We start from the raw sequence: 13515 nt of genomic DNA, 5'->3' as shown, positions 1-13515 counted from the left end.
TGATTCATTCTCAGAAGCACGGATAGACCCAGGTACTGGAGTTTAAGAAAATCCCTCCAGCCGCCCAGCCCGGCCTCCGGATCTGACACGCCTCCTCTCTCAGCACTTTCTATGTGATCGGCCTTCCGCCTTGCAGGGAGGCTACCCTCCCCGCTCCGGGAAGCCCCTCCTCCAGACCTTCCGCTCCCCTAACTCAGAATGAGCCCCTCAACTGGCAGGTACGAAAATCGTCTTTCCGCCGGCGTAGGACCGACTTATTACGATACAGTCCAAGCGTTTCTAGTGACTACGTCTTGCGACTCTTCTTCAGGACGAACACCGCCAACAGCTCCCTTCCACAGGCCCCTATTGCCGCCACGCCCAACCCTCTTTGGTCCTGCCTTTTCTCTCAGTCTGTACACAAGTTGAGACCGAGCCCCCGCATCACGGATTCAATGCCCCGCGCTAATGGTCAGCCCGCTGTGGCCACGCCTCCCAGGGCGGGGGAAAAGGCGGGCCTTTCAAATTAGATATGGCGTTACAGAGAGAGCGAGCGAGAGAGACAGACAGACAGACGTAGTAACGACAGACGCACCAATCTTAAAATGTAGAGAACTAAAAACTCTGCACCAGGGTGGTGACTGCCATAGCACTGTCCGAGAAGCGAGGGAAGCGAGCAGTGGGATGAGCGCGACTTGGCTCACCGTGAGTGCGATATGGCTGGCGGCGCGGCGGTGGCGACGAGGGCGGAGGGAGGGGCATCTCTTTTCGGCGTTTTGGCTAAGATCAAGTATAATATTTGTTCTTATTAGTATAACATTTGCTACGTTCTCTGTCCGAGGACAATATGTTAAGTGGGTTTTTGGAGTAGGGAGAGGGGCTCGTTCCATCCATTTCACGCATCGACGTGGTGTTGCGGTACTACCGGGCCCGGTGCATCCTTTGAGAGTTAAATATACAGTGGCCAATGACAGCGTTGAGTTATCACGGCGGGCTTCTCGGGTTGTTTCCACCTAGTGTGTTCCCTCAGCACTTTCTGGGGTTTTTAACTACCCGGTTGCTTAGAGTTGTATACGTTAACTATTCAGTATTGCGTTTTGAGAGGAAAGAAGTTTTGGTAGGAAACCTCAAGATCTTCTGATTTTCGCTCTCAGGCTAAACCTAGAAAGAGCTATGCCTTTTTCTAGTGGTTGATGTAGGGTCAAACTGACGGCATTTCTTCCCTTATCTCCTTTCTCTTTCTCTCTCTCTCTCTCTCCCCCTTCCCTTCTCTCCTTTCTGTTCTATCCAGTCTAGCAGGACACCTGAGTCTGTCCCCAACTCTAGTTAGCTTGAAGCTCTTTCTAAAGCTCATTTTTCTCATCTGCTGAACAGGGATCAGTTTGACCCACTTACAGTGTGCATGGGAACAAGGACCCACCAATAAGCAAATGTAAAACCACCAGCCAAGAAAGGGTAAGGGTCCACTTACACTGGTGGAGGGAAAAGAAGAAACCTGAAGAAGGTAAAAGGTGGACCCTGGCAGCCTTAGTTTCTTCAGATGTAAAATACCATAAATAACACCTTCTCTTTGGGATTGTTGAAAGACCAAAAGGAAAATGTGGGGATTAGCTGGCACACAGTGGGTGCTAAATAATGGCAGGCAAGCTTTGAAGCCCCGTCCTTGGTTGAGTCGACTGGTTTTACAGATCTAGTCTAGCTGGACACGCAACTTGCTCTCGAGCACACAAACCCTTATATTTTAGCCCCAGGATCCTGAACACATTCGGGGTGGGAGGTTGGGGGGCAGGCACTCCGCTGGCCCACGCGTTGCCTCGATCATCTGTAACTCTGGGGTAGTCCTACGTCCAAGGTTTTCAGGCTTGGGGTAACACCCACCCGTGTCAGAGAAATACAGTGGAACAGCTCCACGCTTCTTTGCTCACGTCTCTCAGGGAACGTTCAAGTGCATCTAATTGATGACCCTGAGTTTTTTCTGTGCTTTTTTTTTATCATCTCCTCCCCAGTCCTTGGAGGCTCCCCAGTCACTAACAACCGAAAAAGATAAACGAAACGTTTAGCTCATGTGTTGTGGGCACCCTCCTTTTCTCTGTCTCACCGCCAGAAGATTCTAGAAACTGCTTTGCAGACTCTCCTCGGGGACTTAGAAGGTAAGGGTGAGAGAAGAACGGTGAGGAATTGGGTTGTGTATATTGGTGGTGAGAGTGGAGATCCTGAAAACTGTGTTTGCTGCTTCTGTCTGTCTCTCTCCCTCAGCCATCAGGTCCCGCCTCAGAACACTTGGTGCATTCCAGGAGAGTCTTGCTAAAAAGCCTGTGGCTCTGCATGTCCAACATGCTCACGGGACCCCAGTGCTGCTGGTCTGGGGACCACACTTTGAGCAGCGAGACTGGCAAACTGTCCCACCTCGAGTCATTTTTATTGATTTATTTATTGATTTATCGATTTATTGATTTATTTTAGGTTTTATTTATTTATTTGACAGAGAGAGACACAGCGAGAGAGGGAACACAAGCAGGGGGAGTGGGAGAGGGAGAAGCGGACTTCCCGCGGGGCAGGGAGCCCGATGCGGGGCTTGATCCCAGGACCCTGGGACCACGACCCGAGCCGAAGGCAGACGCTTAACGTCTGAGCCACCCAGGCGCCCGTCGAGTCATTTTTAACACAGGGTATATGTGGTCCCAACTTAGCCGGCTGTTGCTAGAAAAAACGATCTCCTTTCCCCACTGCAAAGTCTGACCGACTGACCCGGTGCTTCTGATGCCAGTCGTAGAAGTAAAAGCTTTTGTTTGTAACTGGGGAAAAGGCGTAGGGGAGAAGGACTGAGGGGGAGAGGGAAGGGTCAGAGAGAAGGGCGAGGAAGTCCGAGGAAACAAAACGGTCGGTCTCTCCAGCCAGGTCTCTTCGAGTAGGTAGGAAAGCCGAGGTGATGGAAAGAACCTGATGGAGCTGCGCAAGAGGACAGCGGGGACACTGACATGAAGGCAGGGCCGCCGCAGGACCGGGCAGAGCGGGTGCGGCGGGGCCTGGACTTGAGGACGCTGGCAGGGACCCAACAGCCCCCTGGAGCCCGAGGACGGAACACTTGGGGGCACCTGGAGTTGGCAGCCTTGGCGCGGGCAGACGTGCTCTGGTTGTGCATAGGCTTCCCCAGCAGCTCTGTGAGCAGTGGATGGGGTTGAAGGGCAGCAGGAGAGGACTGGAAGAGCATGGCAGATGCCCCTGGCTGACCACAGGGACAAGGTCACGTTCACCCGTGTGATCCCAGGGCCCACGCGGTGACAGGTGCAGAGCGGGTGTGACACCAAAGAATCAGTTGAATCAAAAATTTGGGGGGCGCCTGGGTGGCTCAGTCGTTAAGCGTCTGCCTTCGGCTCGGGTCGTGATCCCGGGGTCCTGGGATCGAGCCCCGCGTCGGGCTCCCTGCTCAGCGGGAAGTCCGCCTCTCCCTCTCCCTCTCCCCTGCTTGTGTTCCCTCTCTCGCCGTGTCTCTCTCTGTCACATAAATAAACAAAATCTTAAAAAAAAAAACTTTAAACTTAATTTACAATTTTATTTAAAGATTTATTTGAGAGAGGGAGCGCGCGCGCGCGCGCGCGTGAGTGAGAGGGCAGAGGGAAGAAGGAGAGAGAATCTCAGACTCCGCCGAGCTGAGCACTGAGCAAGGATGCCAGGACCCTGCGATCATGACCTGAGCCGAAACCAGTGTCAGACGCTTAACTGACTGTGCCATCCAGGAGCCCCTGAATCAAAATTTCTAAAAACAGGTTATCAGAAGGTTTTTCAAAACAAAAATCCAGGGGCGGCCTGGCTGGCTCAGTCGGTAGAGCGTGCGGCTCCTGATCTCAGAGTTGGAGGATATGGAGGTTACTTAAACATAAGATCCTAGAAAAGGAAAGGAAAAGGAAGGAAAAAAAAAAAAAAAAGCAAAGAAACATCCAGAAATAGAGGTAAATATATATGAGGACTTTTTTTTATATGATACAGGTGGCATCTGAAACCGATGATTAGATGGGCCATTCCATATGTGATGCTGGGACGACTGGGTAGCCATCCGGAAAAAATAAAGTCCGATTTATAGGGGAACTCGTACACTAGGACAAACACGAAGTGAGCTAGAGGTGGGAATGCAAAAAGATCAACAATTCAAAGGACAGTGGGCAAAGACCATGAACACGCGGTTCACAGAAAACAATAGCGGATCTTAAGCACCTGGAAAGATGAACAACCTTGCTCGTGAACAAACGACTGGATATTACGCAGGAGTCTGATAACAGGACGGTTGGGCAAGGCTGTGGGAAACAGGCGCCGGCTGAGAAAGCTGGCTGTGCTCTTCGAGTCTCCGTCCCCGGCTTATCATTCCCAGCTCCCCTGAAGCGACAGTCAGGGGGTCCCTGGGGGGGGGGGGGTTTGCAGGACATTTGGACAATGGGCCTGACCGTCACATCTTGGTGTGGCCCTAACTTTGCAAGCACTTTGGTCTGTGCCCCTTGATGTGAGCTGGCCAAGGGAGACCCACGTTACCCAAACCCACAAGGAGCTGGTGCAGGAACTAGGACGGGAAATCATTTTTTAAGATATTTTATTTATTCATCTTTAAGTAGGCCCCACACCCAACATGGGGCTTGAACTCAGACCCTGAGATCAAGAGTCCCGTGCTCCACCGACTGAGCCAACCGGGCGCCCCCTAGAATGGGAAATCATTACTTTACCACGGGAAATACTCCTTTGCCATGACAGAACATGCAGCTCTGCAATCCGAAGCACCTCATTCTAAAGATCAAAACGCCCGCAAAGTTAACTTAGTGAGCACACGATGGCCTCGTAAGCGTGGAAGCGAGCAGAACTGTAGTAGAACACAGTGAAGGTTCTAAGTACCACAAGCCACAAGAGGTTTGCTAACCCCTTTGTATGTGTACGGATCACATGACATACTATTTATTCGTTCATTTATTCAACTAAATAGACTAAGCGTCCAGGTGCCGTTCAAAGCTCTGGAGATGTAAATGGTGGACAACACAGACCAAGATCCCTGCTCTAGAGCTTACACGCTGTTGAGCTAAAAGGCAACAGACACGTGTTTAAACGTGGAGTGATCCCGTGCTATGGGATAAAAGAAAGCCAGGTAAGGGAGAAGCCGGGGCCCCGGGTGGAGGAGGGAAGATGAAGCCCAGGAGTCTATGCCGGCTGTTCGTATTCTCACTTTCTACATGAGGAGGCTGCAGAGAAGTGACTTGCCTGAGGTACTTTCCCTGTGTTTGGCTCTCCCAGACGTACTGTATCCCAAACATGTCTCGTTGTTCCCAATAATGATGTGCAGTAAGTTCTCATGTCATCCTCTCCCAGTTTAGAGATAACGGGTTGAAGGGGGAGGGTGAATCGAGGAGGCCAAGGTACATACTAGGTCACACTAGGTGAACCGGGCTTAGAGGCCAGGTATTCGGAGCCGATGCTCTTAGGTGCTGCACCAGACGGCGGGAAGACCTGTGTGTCAGACTCAGCAACACTTAGTCTCCTCGTGGGCTGCACACACAAGAATCGCTCTTCTCGGGGCGCCTGGGTGGCTCAGTCGTTAAGCGTCTGCCTTCCGCTGGGGTCATGACCCCGGGGTCCTGGGATCGAGCCCCGCGTCGGGCTCCCTGCTCGGCGGGAAGCTTGCTTCTCCCTCTCCCGCCCCCCCCCCCCACGCTTGTGTTCCCTCTCTCGCTGTCGCTCTCTTTGTCAGATAAATAAATAAAATCTTTAAAAAAAAAAAAAAGGAAAAAGGAAAAGAATCGCTCTTCTCCTTTCTTGGTGCCCTTTCTAGGCCCTGTGGTCTGGGCTTCCCAGGCCCAGCCGGCCTCTTCCACTAAAGCCAATGAATGGTGTGGTCCTGGGCGAGTCGCTCCACCTCTGTGCCTCAACTGCTCCATCTGTAGGTAAACTTTGCAAGTTTGACACGAAGAAAGCACTGAGCGCGGGTGCGACCCAGACAAGAAGCGTGTCTATTTTATTGCGTACGTTGCTCCATCTCTTCAGTGCCACTGCCGTGACCTCTTCACTGGTGCCTCGTGGGACCCAGGACCCATATTCTAGATGACTGACATGAAGGTCACCTCATTAGCTACGTCTGCGTTCCCTAAATCCCATTAAGGAAGGTAGGAAGGTAGGAAGGTTACCAGGTTTCCCCAGTCTCCACTGGGGAAACGGAGGCTCATGAGGGAGGTGAGGTAGTTTGCCCACGGGCCCTGCTGATGGGGCAGGGTGGCCACCCTGTCAGGGCCCCATCTCGGGTCCCAACTTGACTCTGGAGCCCTTTCCATGTGAGCCCAGCCGGGCGCTTCTCGATTGGTTCCCAGCGGCCTGGACCCAGGAAGCCTGTAGGGTGCTACCGTGATGACCCGACGAGTTTCCTGGAAACGTGGACCACTCTGCCCCAGCCCCCTTCCACAGCCCCGCTCTCCAGACACATCCCCGATTCCCTTGGTCCTCCCCTCAGGCCAGCAAAAGCTTTAAACCGAGGAAGGCGCTGGGCCGCCACCCAGGTTCCTCTCCGGCGCGGCCACGCCTCCCTGCGCGAAAGGGGCGGGGCATTCAAATTAGAAATGGCGCTCCGCGGCGAGCGACAGAGCAACGCCAGAAGCACCATTCCTCTTTTAAAATGTGGAGAACTAAAAACTCTGCACCAGGGCGGTGACTGCCATAGCACCGTCCGAGAAGCGAGGGAAGCGAGCGGTGGGATGAGCGCGACTTGGCTCACCGTGAGTGCGATATGGCTGGCGGCGCGGCGGTGGCGGCGAGGGCGGGCTGAGGGGTATCGCTTCTCGGCCTTTTGGCTAAGATCAAGTGTAGTATCTGTTCTTATCAGTTTAATATCTGATATGTTCTCTATCTGAGGACAACGTATTAAATGGCTTTTTGGAGCCGGGAGTTGGAAGAGGAGCTTGCTCTCTCCACTCCACGCATCGACCTGGTATTGCAGTATCTCCTGGCACGGTGCACTTCCCTCCGGGGTTATGTACTTGGTGCTTAATGTCAGAATGGTTCGTTTGTCCGCTTGTTTCTGGTTTTCCTAGTCGCGAAGCTTAAGTGCGCCTGTTTTTGCTTTTTGGCTTATTTTTGTTTCGGTGCTCCTTTTCGCCTTTCTTTATCGGTTCGGGGGTTTTGCTTTACTGGTTTGTTTTTTTTTTCCTGAAGATTTTATTTATTTGACAGAGAGAGACACAGCGAGAGAGGGAACACAAGCAGGGGGAGGGTCAGAGGGAGAAGCGGGCTTCCCGCGGAGCGGGGAGCCCGATGCGCGGCTCGATCCCAGGACCCTGGGATCACGACCTGAGCCGAAGGCAGACGCTTAACGACTGAGCCATCCAGGCGCCCTACTGGTTTTTTCTTTACCGCGGGTGGTGCTGGTGCCGTTGCCGCTGAGGGTGTGAACGCTGGCCGCGGGTTCTGCGGTACGGGGAAAACCCGCTGTGAGCTCGTTTTTTGTTCGGTAGGGCTCTCTTGCTTTTCTTCCTTTCATTTTTTTACTTCTGGGTTACCCCCGGGAGGAGTTGTACTTTTTTCTAGCGGCTGGTGGCGAGACGAACGTCAGGATCCCCTTTTTCACCGCCGATCTCTCCTTTTGCTTCCTGCCTTTGGGGTCTAAGCAGTTTATCTCGTTAAGCCGCGGCTATTTTTATTTTATTCTATTTTTTAAAAGAGTTTATGTATGTGACAGAGAGAGACACAGCGAGAGAGGGAACACAAGCAGGGGCAGTGGGAGAGAGAGAGAAGCAGGCTTCCCGCTGAGCAGGGAACCCCGATGTGGGGTTCAATCCCAGGACCCTGAGATCATGACCTGAGCGGAAGGCAAACGCTTAATGACTGAGCCACCCAGGCGCCCCAAACCGCGGTTATCTTTAAATGCGATGTGGAAGCGCAGACAGGCCCACCCATCTTCTCAACAGTGCTTTTCACAAAACCTTCTGCACGAAGGTAAAACGTTTCGTTAACGTCCGAGTTAATGGAGCGGCATACTGTCTCTCTACAGGGCCAGACAGTAAATGGTTTTTAGGCTTTAAGGGCTCCGAAAGGTTTCTGTGACCTATTCTTTTACAGCCCTTTAAAAATGAAAAATGCGTTGTGGGCTCTCAGCATACAAGAACGAGCCTGGCCAGGCGCCTGGGTGGCCCAGTCGGTTAAGCGTCTGCCTTCGGCTCAGGTCATGATCCCAGGGTCCTGGGGTTCGAGGCCCCCTCGGGCTCCCTGCTCAGCGGGGAGCCTGCTTCTCTCTCCCTCTGCCTGCTGCTCCCCCAGCTTGTGCTCTCTGTCAAATAAATGAATAAAATCTTAAAAAACAACAACCACCACCACCCACACACAAGCCTGGGCAAATTTGCTGGCCAGGCTGTAGCTTGCGGGCACCTGGGATGAAGATACCTACTCTGTGTCTCGTCCCAGAGACAACGGCCCCCTTCAGGCTTTTTTGATAGTCCTCTGCCTGAATGCCAGAAGGGCCCGACTGACGATTGCGTGTGGCTTTGTGACCACAGTAGAAACGGAGAGTTCCTGCTCACCTGTGACTCTCCTGGTTTTTCCAGTCACCTTGAAGACGTTTGTTGAGCACTCACAATGTACTCTTGATTAAATACCTTTCTGTTCTCAGAGATTTCCAGTGATTCTTCCTTAAACGCATGGTTCCTTGCAGTTTCTCTCAACCTGTAACCATCGGGTCTTTTTTACACTCCTATAAATTCTAGGGCAGATTAGGATTAAAATCTCCAGGAGGACTCATGATTACGGAAAATGAATCTAGCTAACGATGAGAATCCAGAATCCTTCCACCAGTACGCATCCTTCTTCAAAACCGCAGCCCACATGGGGAGGAAACTGTTGACTGTCTCGACTTTATTACAAGAGACTTCTTTTCCTCCCATAGGCTGAAACTTAAAAACAGACAGACACTCAAATCTAGAACATCCGCCCCAGCATCTCTTCTCGTTTCCCTGGTTTGTTGCCCTGTGTCGTATGTGTCCTTTGATTGGTCCCTTCAGGTGCCAACAGAAATAGCCACATGTCACCTCTCCGTGCCTCATCCCCACGAGACTCTGAACATCACCTTCCCTACTCATTTCTTTTCCTTCTCCCCAACTCCTAGCAGGTTTGAGCAACTTTGGGATCCGATGGTTGGAACATTTAATTAGGTTCCTGGGGCGGGGGGAGGGAGGCTACGAGTGTTACAGATTAGGGTTTATCCATAGTTCAAGAAATATTTCTTGAATGACTGCTATGTGCCAAGACCGAATGACAGGTGTGCCTCCTACCCCGAGAAACCTTATGGTCTCCGGTAGAAAAACGGAGCAACAAATCGTCCTGGGTCTAGGATCGTTTCCTGAACTGAAATTTCTACAAACCCTGCAAAGGATTTCTTCTCACGGGTTTGCCCACCCTCCTTTGCCAGCAGAGCGTCCCCTCGACTGACTGATGCAAGGCATCCGTTTCTGTTTATCCTATCCACTGATCTAATGAGATACCCTAGGAGTTGATACCAAACAGTTGAACACGCAACAGAAAATGGACAAAGGATAGACAGTCCTCAGGGGGAAAAAAAGAAAAACACAGGCATACACTGACATCTGGCCCTCCGGGGAACATTCCCCCCACCCCACCCCCATCCCCTCGTGTCTCTGGACCAAAGGGCCTGGGTCACCCGCTCATGCCACGGACCCTAGGATTGATCCATTCCCTCTGTTGCATCACATTGATGGGGCAGGATGAGTTGGGGGGTGGGGGGCAGGCCCACCAGAGGCCATCGAGAGACCCACACTCCCCCTGGCCCGCCAGCGCCCCCCCCCACCCCCCCACCCCCGGTCGGAGAGGGAGGTAAACCCTACAGTGATAACAGCACAATGTTTAAGAGATCCTATTGTCGGAGAATGGGAGGAAATATTTGCAAATGACATATCAGATAAAGGGCTAGTATCCAAAATCTATAAAGAACTTAGCAAACTCAACACCCAAAGAACAAAGAATCCAATCAAGAAATGGGCAGAAGACATGAACAGACATTTTTCCAAAGAAGACATCCAAATGGCCAACAGACACATGAAAAAGTGCTCAACATCGCTCGGCATCAGGGAAATCCAAATCCAAACCTCAATGAGATACCACTTCACACCCGTCAGAATGGCTAAAATTAACAAGTCAGGAAACGACAGATGTTGGCGGGGATGTGGAGAAAGGGGAACCCTCCTACACTGTTGGTGGGAATGCAAGCTGGTGCAACCCCTCTGGAAAACAGTATGGAGGTTCCTCAAACAGTTGAAAATAGAGCTACCCTACGATCCAGCAATTGCACTACTGGGTATTTACCCCAAAGATACAAACGTAGGGATCCGAAGGGGTACGTGCACCCCGATGTTTATAGCAGCAATGTCCACAATAGCCAAACTGTGGAAAGAGCCAAGATGTCCATCGACAGATGAATGGATAAAGAAGACGTGGTATATATACACAATGGAATATTATGCAGCCATAAAAAGGAATGAGAGCTGGCCATTTGCAACGACGTGGATGGAACTGGAGGGTGTTATGCTGAGTGAAATAAGTCAATCAGAGAAAGACATGTATCATATGACCTCGCTGATGTGAGGAATTTTTAACCTCAGGAAACAAACGGAGGGTTGCTGGAGTGGTGGGGGGTGGGAGGGAGGGGGTGGCTGGGTGACAGACATTGGGGAGGGTATGTGCTATGGTGAGCGCTGTGAATTGTGCAAGACTGTTGAATCACAGATCAGTACTTCTGAAACAAATAATGCAATATATGTTAAGAAAAAAAAAAGAAGAAGATAGCAGGAGGGGAAGAATGAAGGGGAGTAAGTCGGAGGGGGAGACGAACCATGAGAGACGATGGACTCTGAAAAACAAACTGAGGTTTCTAGAGGGGAGGGGGTTGGGGGGATGGGTTAGCCTGGTGATGGGTATTAAAGAGGGCACGTTCTGCGTGGAGCACTGGGTGTTATGCACAAACAATGAATCATGGAACACTACATCAAAAACTAATGAGGCATGGTGATTAACATAACAATAAAAAATAAAAAAAAGAGAGATCCTATTGTCGGGGCGGGCAGGGACATCCCCTCCAAAGCCCAGAAAATTGCTTACTCTTTATACCGGAGACTACTGAGAAAGAAGAAAGCCCAGGGCCCAGTGGGCCTCTTCGCGTTCTGGAAGCAACACATTTCACACCCAGACACCCTGTTTGGGCTCACGCACCGGGTGACGGGGCAGACCCTCAGCTCAGAGGCTGGCCCGGAGCTGAAAAGGGCTCTCAAGCCCTGGGAGGGGAGCGGGGCCTGGGGGGCAGCCCTGCGGTTTTGGCCACAGGATCCTGCGGACCCCATCGTGCTGATGACGGTGGGCGGGTCCCTGAAGGAAAGAGATGCTGTGTGGAGTTTATGGCAAGCCAGGGCAGGGCGGTGGAGGATCACAACGGGGGCCCTCCCTGCAGGTTCTGGAGCCGGGCCGCCGGGCCACCGACGGCAGAGACTTCCCCTTCTGAAAAGCAGCTCCTGGCACACTGGTGGGCCTTCGGGGAGACGGCTGTTTAATGGGGGACCGTCGGAGCCCAGGGCCCTGGACTGTCCATCAGACCTGTGGGTCCTGACGTCAGGCGGGCCAGCAGCAGTGGGCCACCCTAAGATAAATGTGGGGTATCAGGGTCGAGCCTGAGCAGGAATAAGAGACACTGGATAGCCGACCGACCCAACGACCCCGCTGGCCTTTGCTGGCCACCCCACATCTGGCACGGTGGACATGTGAACAGTGGGGCCACAGGGGTGGCCGTGGAGGCCCCACACTGGCCAGCATTCGGTGGGGGTACTGGGGCCAGGCCATTTCTACTGTGGGGATGCGGGGCTCCTCTAGCCGGCCGTCTTTGTTTCCAGAAACCTCTCTTTGACTGGCCCAGCCTTTGTCAGATGCCACGGGGCTTGAGGCTCTCCCAGCCCACACCTGCCTCCTCCTCCTATCTTTCAAAGCATTAACCCACCGCCCTCACCACCACCCCCACCCCCACCGAAATGAACCTCTTGCGCTCCTCGCTCTGTCCCCGCAACTTCTTCCCAGAGGACCCAACTGCCACCTAGGACTCAGACTCCAGTGGTCAACTTTACAAAACATTCGTCAATTTGAATATGTAACGCTCATGTCTGTCCAGTTAAGAAAGAAAGAAAGAAAGAAAGAAAGAAAGAAAGAAAGAAAGAAAGAAAGAAAGAAAGAAAGAAAGAGAAAGAAAGAAAAAGAAAGAAAGAAAAAGAAAGAAAGAAACTGGGAACAAATATATGCCGGTCTACCACAGGCAGGGTTCATCTCCAAATTACACAGGAGATCTGAGAACGGGATCAAAAGGAAAAAGAAAAGAGAAAAAATGACTGGATGAAACATAGGCAAAGATCACGCAGTTCAGGGGAAAGATAATAAATGTGGTTTTTCACATACCGAGACGCAAAGATGAACAGAGATGTACAAAGAGAGAAATGCGTATGAAAACGGTCCCGAGATGTAATGTGTGGGTTTGGCAAAAATCCAAGAGTCCGATGCGCTCCTGGGTTCGCCAGGCTGCAGAAACAGATGCTGCTAGAGAACCCTGAGGGTGCTCCTCGAGTCCCCGTCTCGGATCCATGGCTCAGGGCGAGGGTACCAGGGACCACCACGAGGGTGCGACACCTTGGTTGGAGGCACGTGGCTCTTGGGCGAGAGTGGCTCCAGCCTTAGCTGCTCAGGCACCCCTGTCTGTGGGTGTGGATCTGTGCGGGCATGGCGGGGAGGGTCTTCTGACTCCAGTTACCCTGGAGGCCGTGAACTCACGAGAGGCCAACGCACGCGCCAGAAGGTGAAGAAAGTATCGTCAGCGGGAGAGGTTGCTTTGCAAGGAGTGGAAGCGTCTGAGGGTCCAAATACCTGGGAACCCATAAAGTGACTACTGAAGACCCCAGAACCAAGCAGAGAGGTCTTGTGTGGGAGAGGCGGGAAGAGCCCGTCGGGATAACCCTGTGCCAGGGGCTGGGTAAGCTGGCTTGATGGCTCACCTGGTTGGATCCTCACCCGTTCACTCATCCCTTCAAGGGATGTTTAGGTGCTGGGCACCGGCCTAAGGGCCGGGGCCAGAGAGGCAGAAAAAGCAGTCCAGGTGGGATCTTCCCAGGGGCGGGGGGGGGGGGGGGGGGGGGGGTGGGGAGCTGGGGTGGAGGGCCCGGGGCGAGTGTGGGAAGGAAGGCGGGGTCCTGGGACAAAGCGCATAGGCGACCAATCTTATCGGTGCTGGTGCCAGCTACAAGAGAAACTCAAAACTAGGTTGGGGCCCGAGAGGGGCGCCTCTCGGGGGGGTGGGGGGGCGGGGGGGAGGGGGAGGGGAAGGGGGCGGGTGGGGAGGGAGGGTGCACGAAACAGGCCCCACGTTAGGTGTTATTAGGGCCTGGCCTTCAGCGAGGAGATGAAAGTTCGGAGAAGTGACTGGCCAAATCGCTGTTTCTCCCCGAGGGCTGGCTACTCGAGGGCCGACTCCCGCCGGACATT

The 13515-nt window shown here is 52.7% G+C and overlaps 1 long non-coding RNA gene and 2 other non-coding genes across 4 annotated transcripts; all 3 read left to right on the top strand.

The window, feature by feature from the left end:
* The first annotated feature begins 522 nt into the window (after positions 1-522).
* LOC118356375 lies at positions 523-5644 on the top strand. Of its 2 annotated transcripts, none has more exons than XR_004819700.1 (3): positions 523-684; positions 1986-2129; positions 3967-5644. It is a non-coding gene; the product is annotated as an uncharacterized LOC118356375 (long non-coding RNA). The 2 variants fall into 2 exon arrangements; XR_004819699.1 differs by lacking the exon at positions 3967-5644 and adding an exon at positions 2874-3409.
* On the top strand, positions 740-923 carry LOC113908401. Its single transcript, XR_003515474.1, has one exon. It is a non-coding gene; the product is annotated as a U2 spliceosomal RNA (small nuclear RNA).
* Positions 5645-6774: 1130 nt separating the features above from the next.
* LOC113908398 lies at positions 6775-6965 on the top strand. Its single transcript, XR_003515471.2, has one exon. It is a non-coding gene; the product is annotated as a U2 spliceosomal RNA (small nuclear RNA).
* The last annotated feature ends 6550 nt before the right edge of the window (positions 6966-13515 follow it).

The sequence above is a fragment of the Zalophus californianus genome, chromosome 16 (genome assembly GCF_009762305.2).
Source record: "Zalophus californianus isolate mZalCal1 chromosome 16, mZalCal1.pri.v2, whole genome shotgun sequence".
NCBI lineage: Eukaryota > Metazoa > Chordata > Mammalia > Carnivora > Otariidae > Zalophus > Zalophus californianus.
Note: the sequence above shows the minus strand (reverse complement) of the source record. Positions and strands in the feature narration are given on the sequence as shown.